Below are 20,299 nucleotides of genomic sequence, written 5' to 3' on the forward strand. Positions count from 1 at the left end.
AAAAAAGTCATCTGCACGAACCCTAACTGGCAGGAGCTCTCTAGTTTTTTATTTTTTGGGGTATAGGAGAAAATCACCAATGATAAAACTGGACCAAGTACTGATGATTTTGTTATGTACAATGAAAAAACAGTTGTCCGAATGAGGCCTAACAGGGTCTTTCACAGAAGGTTTATTATCAGCACTTGACACTTTAATTGTGCAATAAAAATACTGATACATTTATAGAAGTATTTAGTTGCTCCCATATAATAGACACCACCTTTAGACGGGTGGTGCTGTTTTTAGAAGAAGGCAGCCATGTTTTTCTAACCATGAACAACCTCTTCAACATGATAGAGAAGTACTTCAAGTAATGCAATAAATGTATTACAGAAAGCAATCTCTATTATGTGTGCTGGGCTACTAACATATGGCCCCTAAGAGAAAAGGAGTAATAAGTTAGTGTAGATTCAGTTAGTATAAGTAGGCAACCATAGCATCACCTCTGTATCTGAACATATCGTAAGCCAACTGCAAAAACACACACCACTGGCCGAGGCGAGAGACAGGTGCCCACTGCCATTGCCAGAAGGTCAACTAGAAAGTCAAAATAAAGCTACGTTGGACATACAATAGCTTTGCAGACTATTGGGTTATTACAGTATTTGCCTGGTTTCTGGTGGACTAAATTCCCAGCACCATTAATTCCACAGCGCTTTACAGACATCATCATCACTGTCACAATCTACATTCCCTATCAGTATGTGTTTGGAGTGTGTGAGGAAACCCACGCAAACACGGGGAGAACGTACAAACTCCTTGCAGGTGTTGTCCTTGTTGGGATTTGTAACCCGGACCCCAGTGCTGCAAGGCTGCAGTGCTAACCACTGAGTCACTGTGCCGCCCATGAATTTTACTGTCAGTTCCCTGCAGGTCCGAAACTGATGTCCAAATATATCCCATAAATAGGAAAAAATGTTTAATTTACCCATTAGCCATGATGTCACTGGTTATTACTTCTGCTCATAACCCAAAGTGCTATGACATATGCATTAGCGTTGTATAATAATTTTTTGTGAAAGGTGGTCCTCTACTAGATTTATTATCATAGTTCGATGACATTATCCCAGTTATGTGATATCATTGTCTGCATTAGTCCCATAATATGACATCAATGAGTGCGATAACCGTTTCCTGCAACATTAGTGTTTATTATCCATGCACTGTGACGTCACCATTGCTATTATTCCTGTGCTGTGACATTACCACGGCTATTATTCCTGTGCTGTGACATTGCCATTGCTATTATTCCTGTGCTGTGACATTGCCATTGCTATTATTCCTGTGCTGTGACATTGCCATGGCTATTATTCCTGTGCTGTGACATCACCATTGCTATTATTCCTGAGCTGTGACATTGCCATGGCTATTATTCCTGTGTTGTGACATTACCACTAGTGTTGAGCCACCCCCGTAGTGTTCGAGTTCGGTTCGGTTCGTCGAACACCCGTGTGTTCGCCGAACTGTTCGTCGAACTGTTCGTCGAACACCTTCGAACACCGTTAAAACCAATGGCAGGCAAACAAAAACACATAGAAACACATAGAAAACACCTTCAAAGGTGTCCAAAAGCTGACAAACTGCTCAGAAGACACAACTAACACATGGAAAAGTGACAAGTACATATAGTCATGCGAAAAGAAAAGAGGTGGAGGAGTAAAAGGAGGGGGAGACACAGATATAGGCATGTCATGCCCTTCTAAAATCCAAAAAGTGAGAAGCCGAGACGGCCAGTCCGCTCCTGCCCGTGCCACCTCCGTGTCGCCGGGTTTGTGCCAGAGCCGCGGTGAACCCTGACGGCCAGCCCCCCTCTCCCAATACTGGTGCCTGTCCGCTGGTGGGTCGAGAGAGCCCCCCTGTGGTGGAGGCAGCTCTAAGCTTTTTAATTTAAATTGTCCCTCTAATTTGAATGAATACACTTTAAATCCATTTACAAGGATCTATTGGAGGGCAAGTCTCATGCCAGCAGCCGCGTAATTCCAGCTCCAGTAGCGTCCACTAAAGCTGCTGCAGTTAAAAAGCTTTTATAAGGATCGAGCTCGGCTGTCCACCGCAAGGCATCCTAGTGCCAGTCCCAGCCCCTATGCCTTGGGGTGCCTCCTGATGCTCTTCACTAAGTATCCCGTGGTCCCGAAGCATTTCCTTTGAAAAAATTAAGTGTCCAAACTACAGGTGGTGTAGCTTGCTTAACAGCCGGGATAATCCGCTGACTAGCAGACACTGCTACTAGGCACAAAGTATTTCCTGGGCTAGATGCAGTTAAAAATTTGTAAGTAGATACTCTCGTTGGATGCTGAGAAAGCATTCCATAGAGTCTCCTGGCACGCCATATATGATTCTCTTAAAAAGCTTGGGGTAGGGGTCTAGGGGACCCTTTTATAGCCAAAATCACGGCCCTGTATCACAATACGTCACCTAGGCTGAAGATAAATGGAACTGTAGCACCGAGGGCTCGGTTGCTACAGACGTATTGCACCTCACCCAGAGGTGTGATATCTCACTCTCAGATAAGGATGGAGTGTGGATCAGGACCCGACACCTGCATGCATTACACCACATTGCCGTGGGGCAGGGCGACCAATATGCCCCTGAGATGGGCACGACAGTCCCTGTCCCTGGCTGGAGTGGGGGGAGGGAACACTGAGGAAGGGGAACCCTGCAGTGCAGGAGCAGGGAGGAAGCAGTTCCTGGGTGCATTGAGAAGGGAGTATAAAAGGTGGGCACCATCTTAGTTCAGTGCAGAGAAGTCTGAGCAGAAGTGGCAGGGAGCAGGGGCTCTGCATGAGCTCTGCTCCGGAGGCGGGCCTAGTAACAGAGGCCCAGGCCTGCAAGAGGGAGAAGGAAGGAAGAGGAGCGGAGAAGGCTCCAGGAACGAGGAATGAAGGGATCCCAGGGGTGCGGACGGGCGAGTCGCCACCGCACGCCCGAATCCACCTGCGTGGAGGGGTCAGGCCAAAGGGGGAGACCGGTCCCCGAACTAGTGGAGGCAGGAAACGACCCTCAGCTAGAAACCGGAGGCTCTGACATTTTATGTGGCGCAGCCCCTTGCTCCACCCGCTAGGAAGGCACCACATAGGGTCAGGGAAACTGGCGCCAAGTTTACCAAGAGGAGGCCCGAGGCAGCCGGACAGAAGTGTTGGTAAGAAAGGCCAGACAAAGGACACACAAAGGGGGTCCTGTGAAGCGCTCCAAAGTTATCTGGGAGTTGTCTGAGCCCCTCACCTGGTGAGCACAGTACGACGTGGGCAGCCGTTACCTGCAGACGTGGTCTGGATAATAAGAACTGTGAGTAAAGGCCCTGAACTGCATCACTGACTCCGTGTCGTTACTGCTGCTGCCCTGCACCATCACCCCCATCCTCCGCATACACTGCCCTGAGGCTATACTCCTCCCGTGGGGAGTTATGCTACGCTCTGCTGCACCCACAACACCAGCCTTAGCGGTCTGCCCTGTAGCGGCGGTTCACTCTGACCGCAATCCACGGGTGGCGTAGTCGGACATTTAAACATCAAAACCACATAAATAGTTCCGCCACTGGTTTGACCGCCCTGAGCCACGGAACCGGATCGCCGCCACGAAGACTACAACCACCAGCATCCACCAAAAAGGGTCCGGCTCCGGGTGTCCCAAGGCCCAGGGGGTGCGTCAGAACATTTTCATCACCTTTCACAATCACCAATGGGACAAGGCAGGGATGTCCTCTGTCCCCTCTCTTATACATCCTAGTGACGGAGCACCTGCTCTCATCAATTCGCCATAACCCCAATATTAGGTGGATTGAGGTGGGAGGCACCGAGTACAAGTGCTCTCTATTTGCTGATGATGTCCTAGTATATATCACTCAATCACATATATCCATCCCTGCTGTTATGGCTGAAATAGATCACTTTGTTACATGGTAAAATTTTAAAATCAATGCAGCGAAGTCTGAGGCCCTCGATGTCTCCCTCCCTAAATCCATATAGGATTCCATCCAGTCCAACTTTCCCTTTGCCTGGCCCTCACAGGGTATCAAATACTTAGGAATTCCTATTCATAGAGACCTCTCCCATCTATGTTATCTTAATTTTGGGCCCTTTATTGAACAATTCCATACAGACCACGGTTGGCAAGTTAGAACTGTAAGATTCACTACGTGAACCACTGGTGTTTTGTGGAAAAGCACATGTACACCGCGTTCCAAATTATTATGCAAAAAGTGTTTAGGAGTGATAAGGGAAGAATTTGTTTGTTTGTCAGTTAAACTCATTGATGGTGATGTGTGTCAGGGCTCTTTATATCACTGTAAGCAATTGCAGACACCTGTGCTAATTAGTTTGGCAGGTGTGTCCAATGAAAGGCAAGACTACTTAAGAAGGCTCTCTCACATTATTAAGCAGCCTACATTTTCTGCCAAAATGGGAAAGAAAAAGGATGTGTCGGCTGCTGAGAAGCAACAAATTGTGGAGTGTTTAGGTCAAGGCATGACTACAATCAACATTGTGCGATGATCAGGATGAAGTGTCTTGGCAATCAAGAAGTATGTAGCTGATTCACAGTACACACGTGTGCGTGCTGATAAGGGCAAATTGAGGACTCTTTCCTACAGGCAATTACGTCAGGTTGAAACAGCAGTGGCAAAAAAGCCTTGTCATAGCAGCAGACAAGTTTTTGAAGCTGCTGGTGCCTCCAACGTCCCCCGAACAACAAGATGCAGGGTCCTTCAGAGGTTTGCAGCTGTGCATACGCCATCCTGTCGACCTCCTCTATCCACTTCACACAAGCAGAAACGGCTCCAGTGGGCCAAACATTACATGAAGACTGATTTCAAAACTGTTTTGTTCATGGATGAGTGCCGTGCAGCGCTCGATGGTCCAGATGAATGGAGTGGAGGATGGCTGGTTGATGGACACCCCACGCAAACACGGCTACAGCGCCAACAAGGAGGAGGTGGAGTAATGTTTTGGGCTGGAATCATGGGGAGAGAGATTGTCGGCCCCTTTAGGATCCCTGAAGGCGCTAAAGATGAACTCCATAATGTATGTGGATTTTCTCAAACAGCACTTCCTGCCATGGTTCAAGAAGAAGAACCGTGTATTTCACAGCAAGATCATTTTTCTGCATGATAATGCACCATCTCATGCTGCACATAAAACATCTGCATCTCTGGCTGATATGGGCATAAAAGGGGACAAACTTATGGTGTGACCCCCATGCTCCCCTGACCTCTACCCCATTCAGAACCTTTGGAGCATCATTAAAAGGAGTGTCTATGATGGCGGGAGGCAGTTCACATCTAAGCAACAGCTCTGGGAGGGTATTCTGTCCTCATGCAAAACAATTGAAGCAGAAACCATCCAAAACCTGACAAATTCAATGGACGAGAGAGTTCAGAAGCTCCTTTCGAACAAGGGGTCCTATGTGAAAATGTAACATCACCTAGAATAAAGTTTTGAGTTGAAAACTGTTTGATTTCAGTTTCTAACAACCTGCTAATGCTTATAATTTCAAAAATGACCATTTTTTTGGTCTTTATTAAAATGAAAAGGTTGATCGAAAAGTTTGGGGGATCTAAGAGTGTGGCAACCCAGTAGTCATGATTACTTCGAATTCTGACAATATGAGGGTCATGCTGCAGGTAGTGCAGCAAGAAGGCACTTATGTGTCTTGCGCATCTCGGAGCCCCAAAATTATTTTCCGGGCTAGATGCAGCTAAAAATTATTTTTAATTTTAAATCTGGTGAAGCTTATTATAGATGGCCTAATAGGATCAGTGCTGCACACTGCTACAAAGCCCAAATTATTTTCCAGTCAAGATACAGATAAACATGATTAGTAATTTGAAAGCTTAAAACGGTTGGTAGGGTGATTTTAACCAATCATCAAGCTTTTACTCTCCCCAGGATGACACAGGGGTAGAAAAGTCGTTTCGGATCCATGATTTGTTCATCTTTATGAACGTGAGTCTGTCTACATTATCAGTGGAGAGCCGCGTGCGCTTATCTGTCAGCACACCACCAGCAGCGCTGAACACACGTTCAGACAGAACGCTGGCTGCGGGGCATGACAAGATCTCCAAGGCGTAAGTGGCTAGCTCCGGCCATTTATCCAGATTGGAAGCCCAAAAAGAGCAAGGGTCCAGTGACACAGTCGTGGCTTCAATGTTTACTTGGAGATACTCCTGTACCATCGTCTCTAGGCGTTGACTATGTGTCAGACTTCTTGTCTCCTGTGGCCTTGCAAAGGATGGGCTAAAAAAGTGGTGAAATGATTCCGCAAAATTGATGTTACCAGCAGATACTGTGGTTCTGTTACGGTTTGAGTGCTGAACACTTGACGGTCCCACGGTTGGCAAGTTGGAACTGTGAGATTCACTACGTGCACCACTGGTATTTTGTGGAAAAGCACATGTAAGATTCTGCAACAGTCTCTGCTGATACTCCTGCATGCGTGCATCCCTTTCTATGGCAGGAATAATTTCTGCAAATTTACTTTTGTACCGGGGATCTAACAGTGTGGCAACCCAGTAGTCAGGATTATTTCTAATTCTCACAATTCGAGGGTCATGTTGCAGGTAGTGCAGCAAGAAGGCACTCATGTGTGTTGCGCATCCAGGAGCACCAAGTCCCTGTTGTGTTGGTGGCGAGGTAACAATCATGCTTCCTTCCTCTGTCCTCTCCCCCCAACCTCGCACAACAGAAATGTGATCAAGGTCTCCCTCATCTGATGAGTCTTCCATCAGTTCGTCCTCCACTTCTTCCTGGGCTCCTGCACCTTCCTCACTAGTTTGGCTGCTACCATGCGCCCTGGTAAAACCATCTCCCCCACCCTCACATGCCTGCCGCCTTGGTGCTGCCGACCGTCTGGACCTTGCAGATGTTAGCCCTTCCGCATACAACTCCTCCTCCTCTACTTCCTCCACCTCCTCTTGTGCCACCACCTGACTCCGAATTCTGTTTAACATGTGCTCCAGCATGTAAATCACCGGAATAGTCATGCTGATAATGGCATCGTCAGCACTAAACATCTTCGTCGCCATTTCAAAACTGTGCAGAAGGGTGCATAGGTTCCTGATCTGAGACCACTCCTCCAGCGTGATTTGCCCCACCTCTGAATCTCGTTGGCCCAGGCTATACGTCAGAACGTATTGCACCAGGGCTTGTCGGTGCTGCCACAGTCGCTGCAACATGTGCAGAGTTGAATTCCACCGGGTAGGCACATCGCATTTTAGCCGGTGAAGTGGCAGGCCCAACGACTTCTGTAGAGATGTAAGTCGCTGAGCTGCGGGATGCGAACGGCGGAAGTGAGCACACAGCGACCGTGCCCTCTGCAGAAGGCCATCTAGTCTGGGATAGTGGGCTAAAAATTGCTGGACAACCAGGTTCAACACGTGAGCCATACAAGGCACGTGTGTGACATTGCCCCGGCGAAGGGCCGCACCCAGGTTTGCAGCATTGTCGCACACGGCCTTCCCTGGTTTCAGGTCCAGTGGAGACAACCATTCATGAAATTGGTTCTCCAGAGCTGACCACAACTCCTCAGCTGTGTGACTCACATTTCCCAGACATTTCAATGTAAAAACTGCCTGATGACGTTGAGCCCTACTGCCAGCATAGTAAGGAGGTGTGCAGGATCCCTTCTGCGCAGTTAGAAAGCTTGTGGCATGACCAGACAGGCTTTGGGTGCAGGTGGAAGACCGAGAGGAGGTTGAGGAGGCAGAAGCAGTGGAGGAACTTTGACATAAAGAGGATTGACGCACAACTCGTGGGGACGGCAAGACTTGGACAGCAGCCCCTTGTCCTGCTGTCACCATAGTTACCCAGTGCCCAGTCAGCGACATGTAACGCCCCTGTCCATGCCTACTCGTCCAAGTGTCTGTGGTGAAATGCACCCTGTCACACACAGAGTTTCTCAAAGAAGCGGTGATGTTGTGTGCGACATGCTGGTGGAGTGCAGGCACACCTTTCTTTGAGAAGTAGTGCCGACTGGGCATCTGGTACTGGGGCACTGCGACGGACATAAGGTCTCGAAAATCCTCTGTGTCCACCAGGCGGAAAGGCAGCATTTCTGTAGCCAAGAGCTTGCAGATGGTGAAATTCAACCTCTTAGCTTTCTCATGGCTAGGAGGAAATGGTCTTTTACTTGTCCACATCTGAGGGACCGAGGGCTGGCTATTGTGCTTAGACGGGGTTGATAAGGGTGTCCCCGGCAAACTGCCGGTCTGTGAGGAAGATGCAGGCGGACATGTTAGGTTGCCTTGATCCAAAGGTGGTGCTATCGATGTCGGACAGCGCTCAACACCAGCTGGTGTTACCACCTCCAAAGAAAATGATGACCTGCCAATCACGCTGGCTGTTGCGGGTAAAGAGGTGGCAGGTCTGCGCCCCAAAACAGGTGTGACTGCTGTCCCCCCAGTCACAGAGGATGAAGAGGCCACGGATGCACAAGATATGGCAGACGGTGATTGGCCCGGCCGGCTAGGCCGCATTGTAGCACACTGAGCTTCCCACTGCAACTTATGCTTCATGTCCATGTGCCGGTTCATGCATGAAGTACTCAAACTATGTATTTTTTGGCCTCTACTTAGCTTTTGCTGACAAATGTTACAGATAACACGAGTTGGGTCATCTTTATCGATCTGAAAAAATGCCCAGGCTATGCAAGGCTTAGCACCCATGCGACCTGAAGAGCCACCACGACTTGTGGTGAGAGGCAGAGTTGTGTTTGAGGATGCAGTTGTTGACGTGCTTCCAGTACTACGTCTCTGTCCAGGAAGGCGCAACCTGACCTCGTCGTCACTAGCATCTTCCTCCACCTCCTCTGCTGACCTCATCTCTTGGCTGACTGTGGGTTGACAGTAAGTGGGATCTCCGACCTCATCATCATCACCCTGTGCGTTATCACACCCGTCGTCCTCAGAGCCAACCTGTTCCTGCCCTGACAAAAAACTAAAGTTGTCGCTCCAATCAGGTATTTGAGTCTTATCATCGTCTTCCTCATTGTCTCCGCCAACAGGAGTTACAGTTTGGGAATGAGGGTCTACATTATGGTCAGAACCTTCTGCGTCTGGTCCTGGATCCGACTCATAAAGATTCTGGGCATCAGTGCAGATCATTTCCTCGTCTGGATTCACAGAAGCGCTGGAGTCGACCTCTGATTCCCAGGCTATAGTATGAGTAAACAGCTCTGCAGACTCAACCATCTGTTCTACCTCATACTCAGACGGGCAGCTGGAGATTTGGGAGCTGTGAGGAAGCAAGTGCGATTTGGGTGACACCTTTGAGGACTGGAGTATTTGTGATGTTGAAGTTGATGTGGAGGAGAGCCCACTTAAAGGAGCACTTGATATCCGTTGAAGCACCTGCTGTTTTTGTGCCTCATCTGGAATTTGTAGCGATTGGCGTGGCCGTAAGAAAGGGATCTTATCACATTGTCCGCTAAAAGAAGTAGACATTTTAGTTTGGCTGGAAGATGGTCTTTCTTCTGCACCTACCCCACGGACACAACCTTTTTTCCCCTTCCCAACACGCCTATTCCCCTTTCCACCAGCAGCAGGCCTTTTTCCACTCATTTTGGTGGTTAACTAATTCACAACTCTGGAGTTGTTTGCACAAAAAAACAATGGATGGTAACCGAGCAGAGCTGAGTGGCCAAACTGTGGTATTAGGCCAAAACTATTGGCTGGGCTAGATGCAGAAAAAAATTATTTTTAATTTGCAACCTGATGGAGGTCAGTATAGATGGACTAATAGAACAAGTCCCACACGCTGCTAGAAGCCCAAATATTTTTTCAGAGATAAATGAAGAAAAAAATTATTTTTAATTTGCAACCTGATGGAGGTCAGTATAGATGGACTAATAGACCAAGTCCCACACACTGCTAGAAGCCCAAATATTTTTTCAGAGCTAGATGCAGAAAAAAATTATTTTTAATTTGCAACCTGATGGAGGTCAGTATAGATGGACTAATAGACCAAGTCCCACACACTGCTAGAAGCCCAAATATTTTTTCAGAGCTAGATGCAGAAAAAAATTATTTTTAATTTGCAACCTGATGGAGGTCAGTATAGATGGACTAATAGACCAAGTCCCACACACCGCTAGAAGCCCAAATATTTTTTCAGAGCTAGATGCAGAAAAAAATTATTTTTAATTTGCAACCTGATGGAGGTCAGTATAGATGGACTAATAGACCAAGTCCCACACACTGCTAGAAGCCCAAATATTTTTTCAGAGCTAGATGCAGAAAAAAATTATTTTTAATTTGCAACCTGATGGAGGTCAGTATAGATGGACTAATAGACCAAGTCCCACACACCGCTAGAAGCCCAAATATTTTTTCAGAGCTAGATGCAGAAAAAAATTATATTTAGTTTGCAACCTGATGGAGGTCAGTATAGATGGACTAATAGAATGATGCTATGCCCAAAAGATTTTACTTCACTAGGTGCAGTAAAAAAATTGGTATTCTATACACAGGTGGTATATCTTGCAACACAGATAGGCTACTCCACTGACTAACACACTCTGCAATAGGCCAAAAAGGATTAGCTTTGCTAGATTCAGCCAAATGCTGTGAAAAAAACTTGCACAGCACTGGCACAGACCTGCCTGGCAAAAACTGATAGGAACTGATGTAACCTAGTCCTGAAAAGGACTCCAATTACAATTAGTCTTTACTCCCACAATCTATCTATTTAAGAGCACAGACCTGCCTGATAAAAGTCGTAGGAAATGCTGTAACCTAGTCCTTAAAAGGACTGCAATCACAACTATTCCCTACTCCCAAGCTATCTGTATATTTGTGCGAAAATTGGCTTGAAATTAACAAGGTATAGCGCACACAGCAACAGCGGTGCCGTCTAACACGCAGCTGCAGCAGTGAGAAAATGGTGGCGACGGGGAAAATGGCTTGGTCTTATAGGGCAAGGACATGTGACATACACTGCCAATCACACATGCCCTTGCTTGTGTGAAAAAAAGCACTTCGCTCCGTGTGTGCGCTGCTGATAGGCTGACAGATTGCACCTCCCCACTGCAAATGCGGGAAAGAGAAAAAAAAATGGAGATCTTCATTGTTCCTGCAGAGATCCATCCCCTGCCCCTCCCCCCGCCCCGCTGTACACTCAAACTGCGTATTAACATTAATTTTCATCATTACTGAGAAAAAATCCAGTTATGATTTTGGTGCACGAACAGTTATCGAACATAACCTCGAACAGCCGAATTTTTCTCAAATTGTTCGTGTTCGCCGACCGGCTCGAACACCGCCCAAAACAGCTCGAATTTGAGATTGGCGAACAGTTCGAGTAGAACAACGCTCATCTCTAGTGGTAATTAGAGATGAGCGTTGTTCTACTCGAACTGTTCGCCAATCTCAAATTCGAGCTGTTTTGGGCGGTGTTCGAGCCGGTCGGCGAACACGAACAATTTGAGAAAAATTCGGCTGTTCGAGGTTATGTTCGATAACTGTTCGTGCACCAAAATCATAACTGGATTTTTTCTCAGTAATGATGAAAATTAATGTTAATACGCAGTTTGAGTGTACAGCGGGGCGGGGGGAGGGGCAGGGGATGGATCTCTGCAGGAACAATGAAGATCTCCATTTTTTTTTCTCTTTCCCGCATTTGCAGTGGGGAGGTGCAATCTGTCAGCCTATCAGCAGCGCACACACGGAGCGAAGTGCTTTTTTTCACACAAGCAAGGGCATGTGTGATTGGCAGTGTATGTCACATGTCTTTGCCCTATAAGACCAAGCCATTTTCCCCGTCGCCACCATTTTCTCACTGCTGCAGCTGCGTGTTAGACGGCACCGCTGTTGCTGTGTGCGCTATACCTTGCTAATTTCAAGCCAATTTTCGCACAAATATACAGATAGCTTGGGAGTAAAGACTAATTGTAATTGGAGTCCTTTTCAGGACTAGGTTACATCAGTTCCTATCAGTTTTTGCCAGGCAGGTCTGTGCCAGTGCTGTGCAAGTTTTTTTCACAGCATTTGGCTGAATCTAGCAAAGCTAATCCTTTTTGGCCTATTGCAGAGTTTGTTAGTCAGTGGAGTAGCCTATCTGTGTTGCAAGATATACCACCTGTGTATAGAATACCAATTTTTTTACTGCACCTAGTGAAGTAAAATCTTTTGGGCATAGCATCATTCTATTAGTCCATCTATACTGACCTCCATCAGGTTGCAAACTGAATATAATTTTTTTCTGCATCTAGCTCTGAAAAAATATTTGGGCTTCTAGCGGTGTGTGGGACTTGGTCTATTAGTCCATCTATACTGACCTCCATCAGGTTGCAAATTAAAAATAATTTTTTTCTGCATGTAGCTCTGAAAAAATATTTGGGCTTCTAGCAGTGTGTGGGACTTGGTCTATTAGTCCATCTATACTGACCTCCATCAGGTTGCAAATTAAAAATAATTTTTTTCTGCATCTAGCTCTGAAAAAATATTTGGGCTTCTAGCGGTGTGTGGGACTTGGTCTATTAGTCCATCTATACTGACCTCCATCAGGTTGCAAATTAAAAATAATTTTTTTCTGCATCTAGCTCTGAAAAAATATTTGGGCTTCTAGCAGTGTGTGGGACTTGGTCTATTAGTCCATCTATACTGACCTCCATCAGGTTGCAAATTAAAAATAATTTTTTTCTGCATCTAGCTCTGAAAAAATATTTGGGCTTCTAGCAGTGTGTGGGACTTGGTCTATTAGTCCATCTATACTGACCTCCATCAGGTTGCAAATTAAAAATAATTTTTTTCTTCATTTATCTCTGAAAAAATATTTGGGCTTCTAGCAGCGTGTGGGACTTGTTCTATTAGTCCATCTATACTGACCTCCATCAGGTTGCAAATTAAAAATAATTTTTTTCTGCATGTAGCTCTGAAAAAATATTTGGGCTTCTAGCAGTGTGTGGGACTTGGTCTATTAGTCCATCTATACTGACCTCCATCAGGTTGCAAATTAAAAATAATTTTTTTCTGCATCTAGCTCTGAAAAAATATTTGGGCTTCTAGCAGTGTGTGGGACTTGGTCTATTAGTCCATCTATACTGACCTCCATCAGGTTGCAAATTGAATAAAAAAATTTTCTGCATCTAGCTCTGAAAAAATATTTGGGCTTCTAGCAGTGTGTGGGACTTGGTCTATTAGTCCATCTATACTGACCTCCATCAGGTTGCAAATTGAATAAAAAAAATTTCTGCATCTAGCTCTGAAAAAATATTTGGGCTTCTAGCGGTGTGTGGGACTTGGTCTATTAGTCCATCTATACTGACCTCCATCAGGTTGCAAATTAAAAATAATTTTTTTCTGCATCTAGCTCTGAAAAAATATTTGGGCTTCTAGCAGTGTGTGGGACTTGGTCTATTAGTCCATCTATACTGACCTCCATCAGGTTGCAAATTAAAAATAATTTTTTTCTGCATCTAGCTCTGAAAAAATATTTGGGCTTCTAGCAGTGTGTGGGACTTGGTCTATTAGTCCATCTATACTGACCTCCATCAGGTTGCAAATTAAAAATAATTTTTTTCTTCATTTATCTCTGAAAAAATATTTGGGCTTCTAGCAGCGTGTGGGACTTGGTCTATTAGTCCATCTATACTGACCTCCATCAGGTTGCAAATTAAAAATAATTTTTTTCTGCATCTAGCTCTGAAAAAATATTTGGGCTTCTAGCAGTGTGTGGGACTTGGTCTATTAGTCCATCTATACTGACCTCCATCAGGTTGCAAATTAAAAATAATTTTTTTCTGCATCTAGCTCTGAAAAAATATTTGGGCTTCTAGCGGTGTGTGGGACTTGGTCTATTAGTCCATCTATACTGACCTCCATCAGGTTGCAAATTAAAAATAATTTTTTTCTGCATCTAGCTCTGAAAAAATATTTGGGCTTCTAGCAGTGTGTGGGACTTGGTCTATTAGTCCATCTATACTGACCTCCATCAGGTTGCAAATTAAAAATAATTTTTTTCTGCATCTAGCTCTGAAAAAATATTTGGGCTTCTAGCAGTGTGTGGGACTTGGTCTATTAGTCCATCTATACTGACCTCCATCAGGTTGCAAATTAAAAATAATTTTTTTCTTCATTTATCTCTGAAAAAATATTTGGGTTTCTAGCAGCGTGTGGGACTTGTTCTATTAGTCCATCTATACTGATCTCCATCAGGTTGCAAATTAAAAATAATTTTTTTCTGCATCTAGCCCAGCCAATAGTTTTGGCCTAATACCACAGTTTGGCCACTCAGCTCTGCTCGGTTACCATCCATTGTTTTTTTGTGCAAACAACTCCAGAGTTGTGAATTAGTTAACCACCAAAATGAGTGGAAAAAGGCCTGCTGCTGGTGGAAAGGGGAATAGGCGTGTTGGGAAGGGGAAAAAAGGTTGTGTCCGTGGGGTAGGTGCAGAAGAAAGACCATCTTCCAGCCAAACTAAAATGTCTACTTCTTTTAGCGGACAATGTGATAAGATCCCTTTCTTACGGCCACGCCAATCGCTACAAATTCCAGATGAGGCACAAAAACAGCAGGTGCTTCAACGGATATCAAGTGCTCCTTTAAGTGGGCTCTCCTCCACATCAACTTCAACATCACAAATACTCCAGTCCTCAAAGGTGTCACCCAAATCGCACTTGCTTCCTCACAGCTCCCAAATCTCCAGCTGCCCGTCTGAGTATGAGGTAGAACAGATGGTTGAGTCTGCAGAGCTGTTTACTCATACTATAGCCTGGGAATCAGAGGTCGACTCCAGCGCTTCTGTGAATCCAGACGAGGAAATGATCTGCACTGATGCCCAGAATCTTTATGAGTCGGATCCAGGACCAGACGCAGAAGGTTCTGACCATAATGTAGACCCTCATTCCCAAACTGTAACTCCTGTTGGTGGAGACAATGAGGAAGACGATGATAAGACTCAAATACCTGATTGGAGCGACAACTTTAGTTTTTTGTCAGGGCAGGAACAGGTTGGCTCTGAGGACGACGGGTGTGATAACGCACAGGGTGATGATGATGAGGTCAGAGATCCCACTTACTGTCAACCCACAGTCAGCCAAGAGATGAGGTCAGCAGAGGAGGTGGAGGAAGATGCTAGTGACGACGAGGTCAGGTTGCGCCTTCCTGGACAGAGACGTAGTACTGGAAGCACGTCAACAACTGCATCCTCAAACACAACTCTGCCTCTCACCACAAGTCGTGGTGGCTCTTCAGGTCGCATGGGTGCTAAGCCTTGCATAGCCTGGGCATTTTTTCAGATCGATAAAGATGACCCAACTCGTGTTATCTGTAACATTTGTCAGCAAAAGCTAAGTAGAGGCCAAAAAATACATAGTTTGAGTACTTCATGCATGAACCGGCACATGGACATGAAGCATAAGTTGCAGTGGGAAGCTCAGTGTGCTACAATGCGGCCTAGCCGGCCGGGCCAATCACCGTCTGCCATATCTTGTGCATCCGTGGCCTCTTCATCCTCTGTGACTGGGGGGACAGCAGTCACACCTGTTTTGGGGCGCAGACCTGCCACCTCTTTACCCGCAACAGCCAGCGTGATTGGCAGGTCATCATTTTCTTTGGAGGTGGTAACACCAGCTGGTGTTGAGCGCTGTCCGACATCGATAGCACCACCTTTGGATCAAGGCAACCTAACATGTCCGCCTGCATCTTCCTCACAGACCGGCAGTTTGCCGGGGACACCCTTATCAACCCCGTCTAAGCACAATAGCCAGCCCTCGGTCCCTCAGATGTGGACAAGTAAAAGACCATTTCCTCCTAGCCATGAGAAAGCTAAGAGGTTGAATTTCACCATCTGCAAGCTCTTGGCTACAGAAATGCTGCCTTTCCGCCTGGTGGACACAGAGGATTTTCGAGACCTTATGTCCGTCGCAGTGCCCCAGTACCAGATGCCCAGTCGGCACTACTTCTCAAAGAAAGATGTGCCTGCGCTCCACCAGCATGTCGCACACAACATCACCGCTTCTTTGAGAAACTCTGTGTGTGACAGGGTGCATTTCACCACAGACACTTGGACGAGTAGGCATGGACAGGGGCGTTACATGTCGCTGACTGGGCACTGGGTAACTATGGTGACAGCAGGACAAGGGGCTGCTGTCCAAGTCTTGCCGTCCCCACGAGTTGTGCGTCAATCCTCTTTATGTCAAAGTTCCTCCACTGCTTCTGCCTCCTCAACCTCCTCTCGGTCTTCCACCTGCACCCAAAGCCTGTCTGGTCATGCCACAAGCTTTCTAACTGCGCAGAAGGGATCCTGCACACCTCCTTACTATGCTGGCAGTAGGGCTCAACGTCATCAGGCAGTTTTTACATTGAAATGTCTGGGAAATGTGAGTCACACAGCTGAGGAGTTGTGGTCAGCTCTGGAGAACCAATTTCATGAATGGTTGTCTCCACTGGACCTGAAACCAGGGAAGGCCGTGTGCGACAATGCTGCAAACCTGGGTGCGGCCCTTCGCCGGGGCAATGTCACACACGTGCCTTGTATGGCTCACGTGTTGAACCTGGTTGTCCAGCAATTTTTAGCCCACTATCCCAGACTAGATGGCCTTCTGCAGAGGGCACGGTCGCTGTGTGCTCACTTCCGCCGTTCGCATCCCGCAGCTCAGCGACTTACATCTCTACAGAAGTCGTTGGGCCTGCCACTTCACCGGCTAAAATGCGATGTGCCTACCCGGTGGAATTCAACTCTGCACATGTTGCAGCGACTGTGGCAGCACCGACAAGCCCTGGTGCAATACGTTCTGACGTATAGCCTGGGCCAACGAGATTCAGAGGTGGGGCAAATCACGCTGGAGGAGTGGTCTCAGATCAGGAACCTATGCACCCTTCTGCACAGTTTTGAAATGGCGACGAAGATGTTTAGTGCTGACGATGCCATTATCAGCATGACTATTCCGGTGATTTACATGCTGGAGCACATGTTAAACAGAATTCGGAGTCAGGTGGTGGCACAAGAGGAGGTGGAGGAAGTAGAGGAGGAGGAGTTGTATGCGGAAGGGCTAACATCTGCAAGGTCCAGACGGTCGGCAGCACCAAGGCGGCAGGCATGTGAGGGTGGGGGAGATGGTTTTACCAGGGCGCATGGTAGCAGCCAAACTAGTGAGGAAGGTGCAGGAGCCCAGGAAGAAGTGGAGGACGAACTGATGGAAGACTCATCAGATGAGGGAGACCTTGATCACATTTCTGTTGTGCGAGGTTGGGGGGAGAGGACAGAGGAAGGAAGCATGATTGTTACCTCGCCACCAACACAACAGGGACTTGGTGCTCCTGGATGCGCAACACACATGAGTGCCTTCTTGCTGCACTACCTGCAACATGACCCTCGAATTGTGAGAATTAGAAATAATCCTGACTACTGGGTTGCCACACTGTTAGATCCCCGGTACAAAAGTAAATTTGCAGAAATTATTCCTGCCATAGAAAGGGATGCACGCATGCAGGAGTATCAGCAGAGACTGTTGCAGAATCTTACATGTGCTTTTCCACAAAATACCAGTGGTGCACGTAGTGAATCTCACAGTTCCAACTTGCCAACCGTGGGACCGTCAAGTGTTCAGCACTCAAACCGTAACAGAACCACAGTATCTGCTGGTAACATCAATTTTGCGGAATCATTTCACCACTTTTTTAGCCCATCCTTTGCAAGGCCACAGGAGACAAGAAGTCTGACACATAGTCAACGCCTAGAGACGATGGTACAGGAGTATCTCCAAGTAAACATTGAAGCCACGACTGTGTCACTGGACCCTTGCTCTTTTTGGGCTTCCAATCTGGATAAATGGCCGGAGCTAGCCACTTACGCCTTGGAGATCTTGTCATGCCCCGCAGCCAGCGTTCTGTCTGAACGTGTGTTCAGCGCTGCTGGTGGTGTGCTGACAGATAAGCGCACGCGGCTCTCCACTGATAATGTAGACAGACTCACGTTCATAAAGATGAACAAATCATGGATCCGAAACGACTTTTCTACCCCTGTGTCATCCTGGGGAGAGTAAAAGCTTGATGATTGGTTAAAATCACCCTACCAACCGTTTTAAGCTTTCAAATTACTAATCATGTTTATCTGTATCTTGACTGGAAAATAATTTGGGCTTTGTAGCAGTGTGCAGCACTGATCCTATTAGGCCATCTATAATAAGCTTCACCAGATTTAAAATTAAAAATAATTTTTAGCTGCATCTAGCCCGGAAAATAATTTTGGGGCTCCGAGATGCGCAAGACACATAAGTGCCTTCTTGCTGCACTACCTGCAGCATGACCCTCATATTGTCAGAATTCGAAGTAATCATGACTACTGGGTTGCCACACTCTTAGATCCCCCAAACTTTTCGATCAACCTTTTCATTTTAATAAAGACCAAAAAAATGGTCATTTTTGAAATTATAAGCATTAGCAGGTTGTTAGAAACTGAAATCAAACAGTTTTCAACTCAAAACTTTATTCTAGGTGATGTTACATTTTCACATAGGACCCCTTGTTCGAAAGGAGCTTCTGAACTCTCTCGTCCATTGAATTTGTCAGGTTTTGGATGGTTTCTGCTTCAATTGTTTTGCATGAGGACAGAATACCCTCCCAGAGCTGTTGCTTAGATGTGAACTGCCTCCCGCCATCATAGACACTCCTTTTAATGATGCTCCAAAGGTTCTGAATGGGGTAGAGGTCAGGGGAGCATGGGGGTCACACCATAAGTTTGTCCCCTTTTATGCCCATATCAGCCAGAGATGCAGATGTTTTATGTGCAGCATGAGATGGTGCATTATCATGCAGAAAAATGATCTTGCTGTGAAATACACGGTTCTTCTTCTTGAACCATGGCAGGAAGTGCTGTTTGAGAAAATCCACATACATTATGGAGTTCATCTTTAGCGCCTTCAGGGATCCTAAAGGGGCCGACAATCTCTCTCCCCATGATTCCAGCCCAAAACATTACTCCACCTCCTCCTTGTTGGCGCTGTAGCCGTGTTTGCGTGGGGTGTCCATCAACCAGCCATCCTCCACTCCATTCATCTGGACCATCGAGCGCTGCACGGCACTCATCCGTGAACAAAACAGTTTTGAAATCAGTCTTCATGTAATGTTTGGCCCACTGGAGCCGTTTCTGCTTGTGTGAAGTGGATAGAGGAGGTCGACAGGATGGCGTATGCACAGCTGCAAACCTCTGAAGGACCCTGCATCTTGTTGTTCGGGGGACGTTGGAGGCACAAGCAGCTTCAAAAACTTGTCTGCTGCTATGACAAGGCTTTTTTGCCGCTGCTGTTTCAACCTGACGTAATTGCCTGTAGGAAAGAGTCCTCAATTTGCCCTTATCAGCACGCACACGTGTGTACTGTGAATCAGCTACATACTTCTTGATTGCCAAGACACTTCATCCTGATCATCGCACAATGTTGATTGTAGTCATGCCTTGACCTAAACACTCCACAATTTGTTGCTTCTCAGCAGCCGACACATCCTTTTTCTTTCCCATTTTGGCAGAAAATGTAGGCTGCTTAATAATGTGAGAGAGCCTTCTTAAGTAGTCTTGCCTTTCATTGGACACACCTGCCAAACTAATTAGCACAGGTGTCTGCAATTGCTTACAGTGATATAAAGAGCCCTGACACACATCACCATCAATGAGTTTAACTGACAAACAAACAAATTCTTCCCTTATCACTCCTAAACACTTTTTGCATAATAATTTGGAACGCGGTGTACATGTGCTTTTCCACAAAACACCAGTGGTTCACGTAGTGAATCTTACAGTTCTAACTTGCCAACCGTGGTCTGTATGGAATTGTTCAATAAAGGGCCCAAAATTAAGATAACATAGATGGGAGAGGTCTCTATGAATAGGAATTCCTAAGTATTTGATACCCTGTGAGGGCCAGGCAAAGGGAAAGTTGGACTGGATGGAATCCTATATGGATTTAGGGAGGGAGACATCGAGGGCCTCAGACTTCGCTGCATTGATTTTAAAATTTTACCATGTAACAAAGTGATCTATTTCAGCCATAACAGCAGGGATGGATATATGTGATTGAGTGATATATACTAGGACATCATCAGCAAATAGAGAGCACTTGTACTCGGTGCCTCCCACCTCAATCCACCTAATATTGGGGTTATGGCGAATTGATGAGAGCAGGTGCTCCGTCACTAGGATGTATAAGAGAGGGGACAGAGGACATCCCTGCCTTGTCCCATTGGTGATTGTGAAAGGTGATGAAAATGTTCTGACGCACCCCCTGGGCCTTGGGACACCCGGAGCCGGACCCTTTTTGGTGGATGCTGGTGGT

The sequence above is a fragment of the Phyllobates terribilis genome, unplaced genomic scaffold, assembly GCF_046119375.1.
Source record: "Phyllobates terribilis strain yellow unplaced genomic scaffold, ASM4611937v1 Scaffold_11__3_contigs__length_659146591, whole genome shotgun sequence".
NCBI classification, from domain to species: domain Eukaryota; kingdom Metazoa; phylum Chordata; class Amphibia; order Anura; family Dendrobatidae; genus Phyllobates; species Phyllobates terribilis.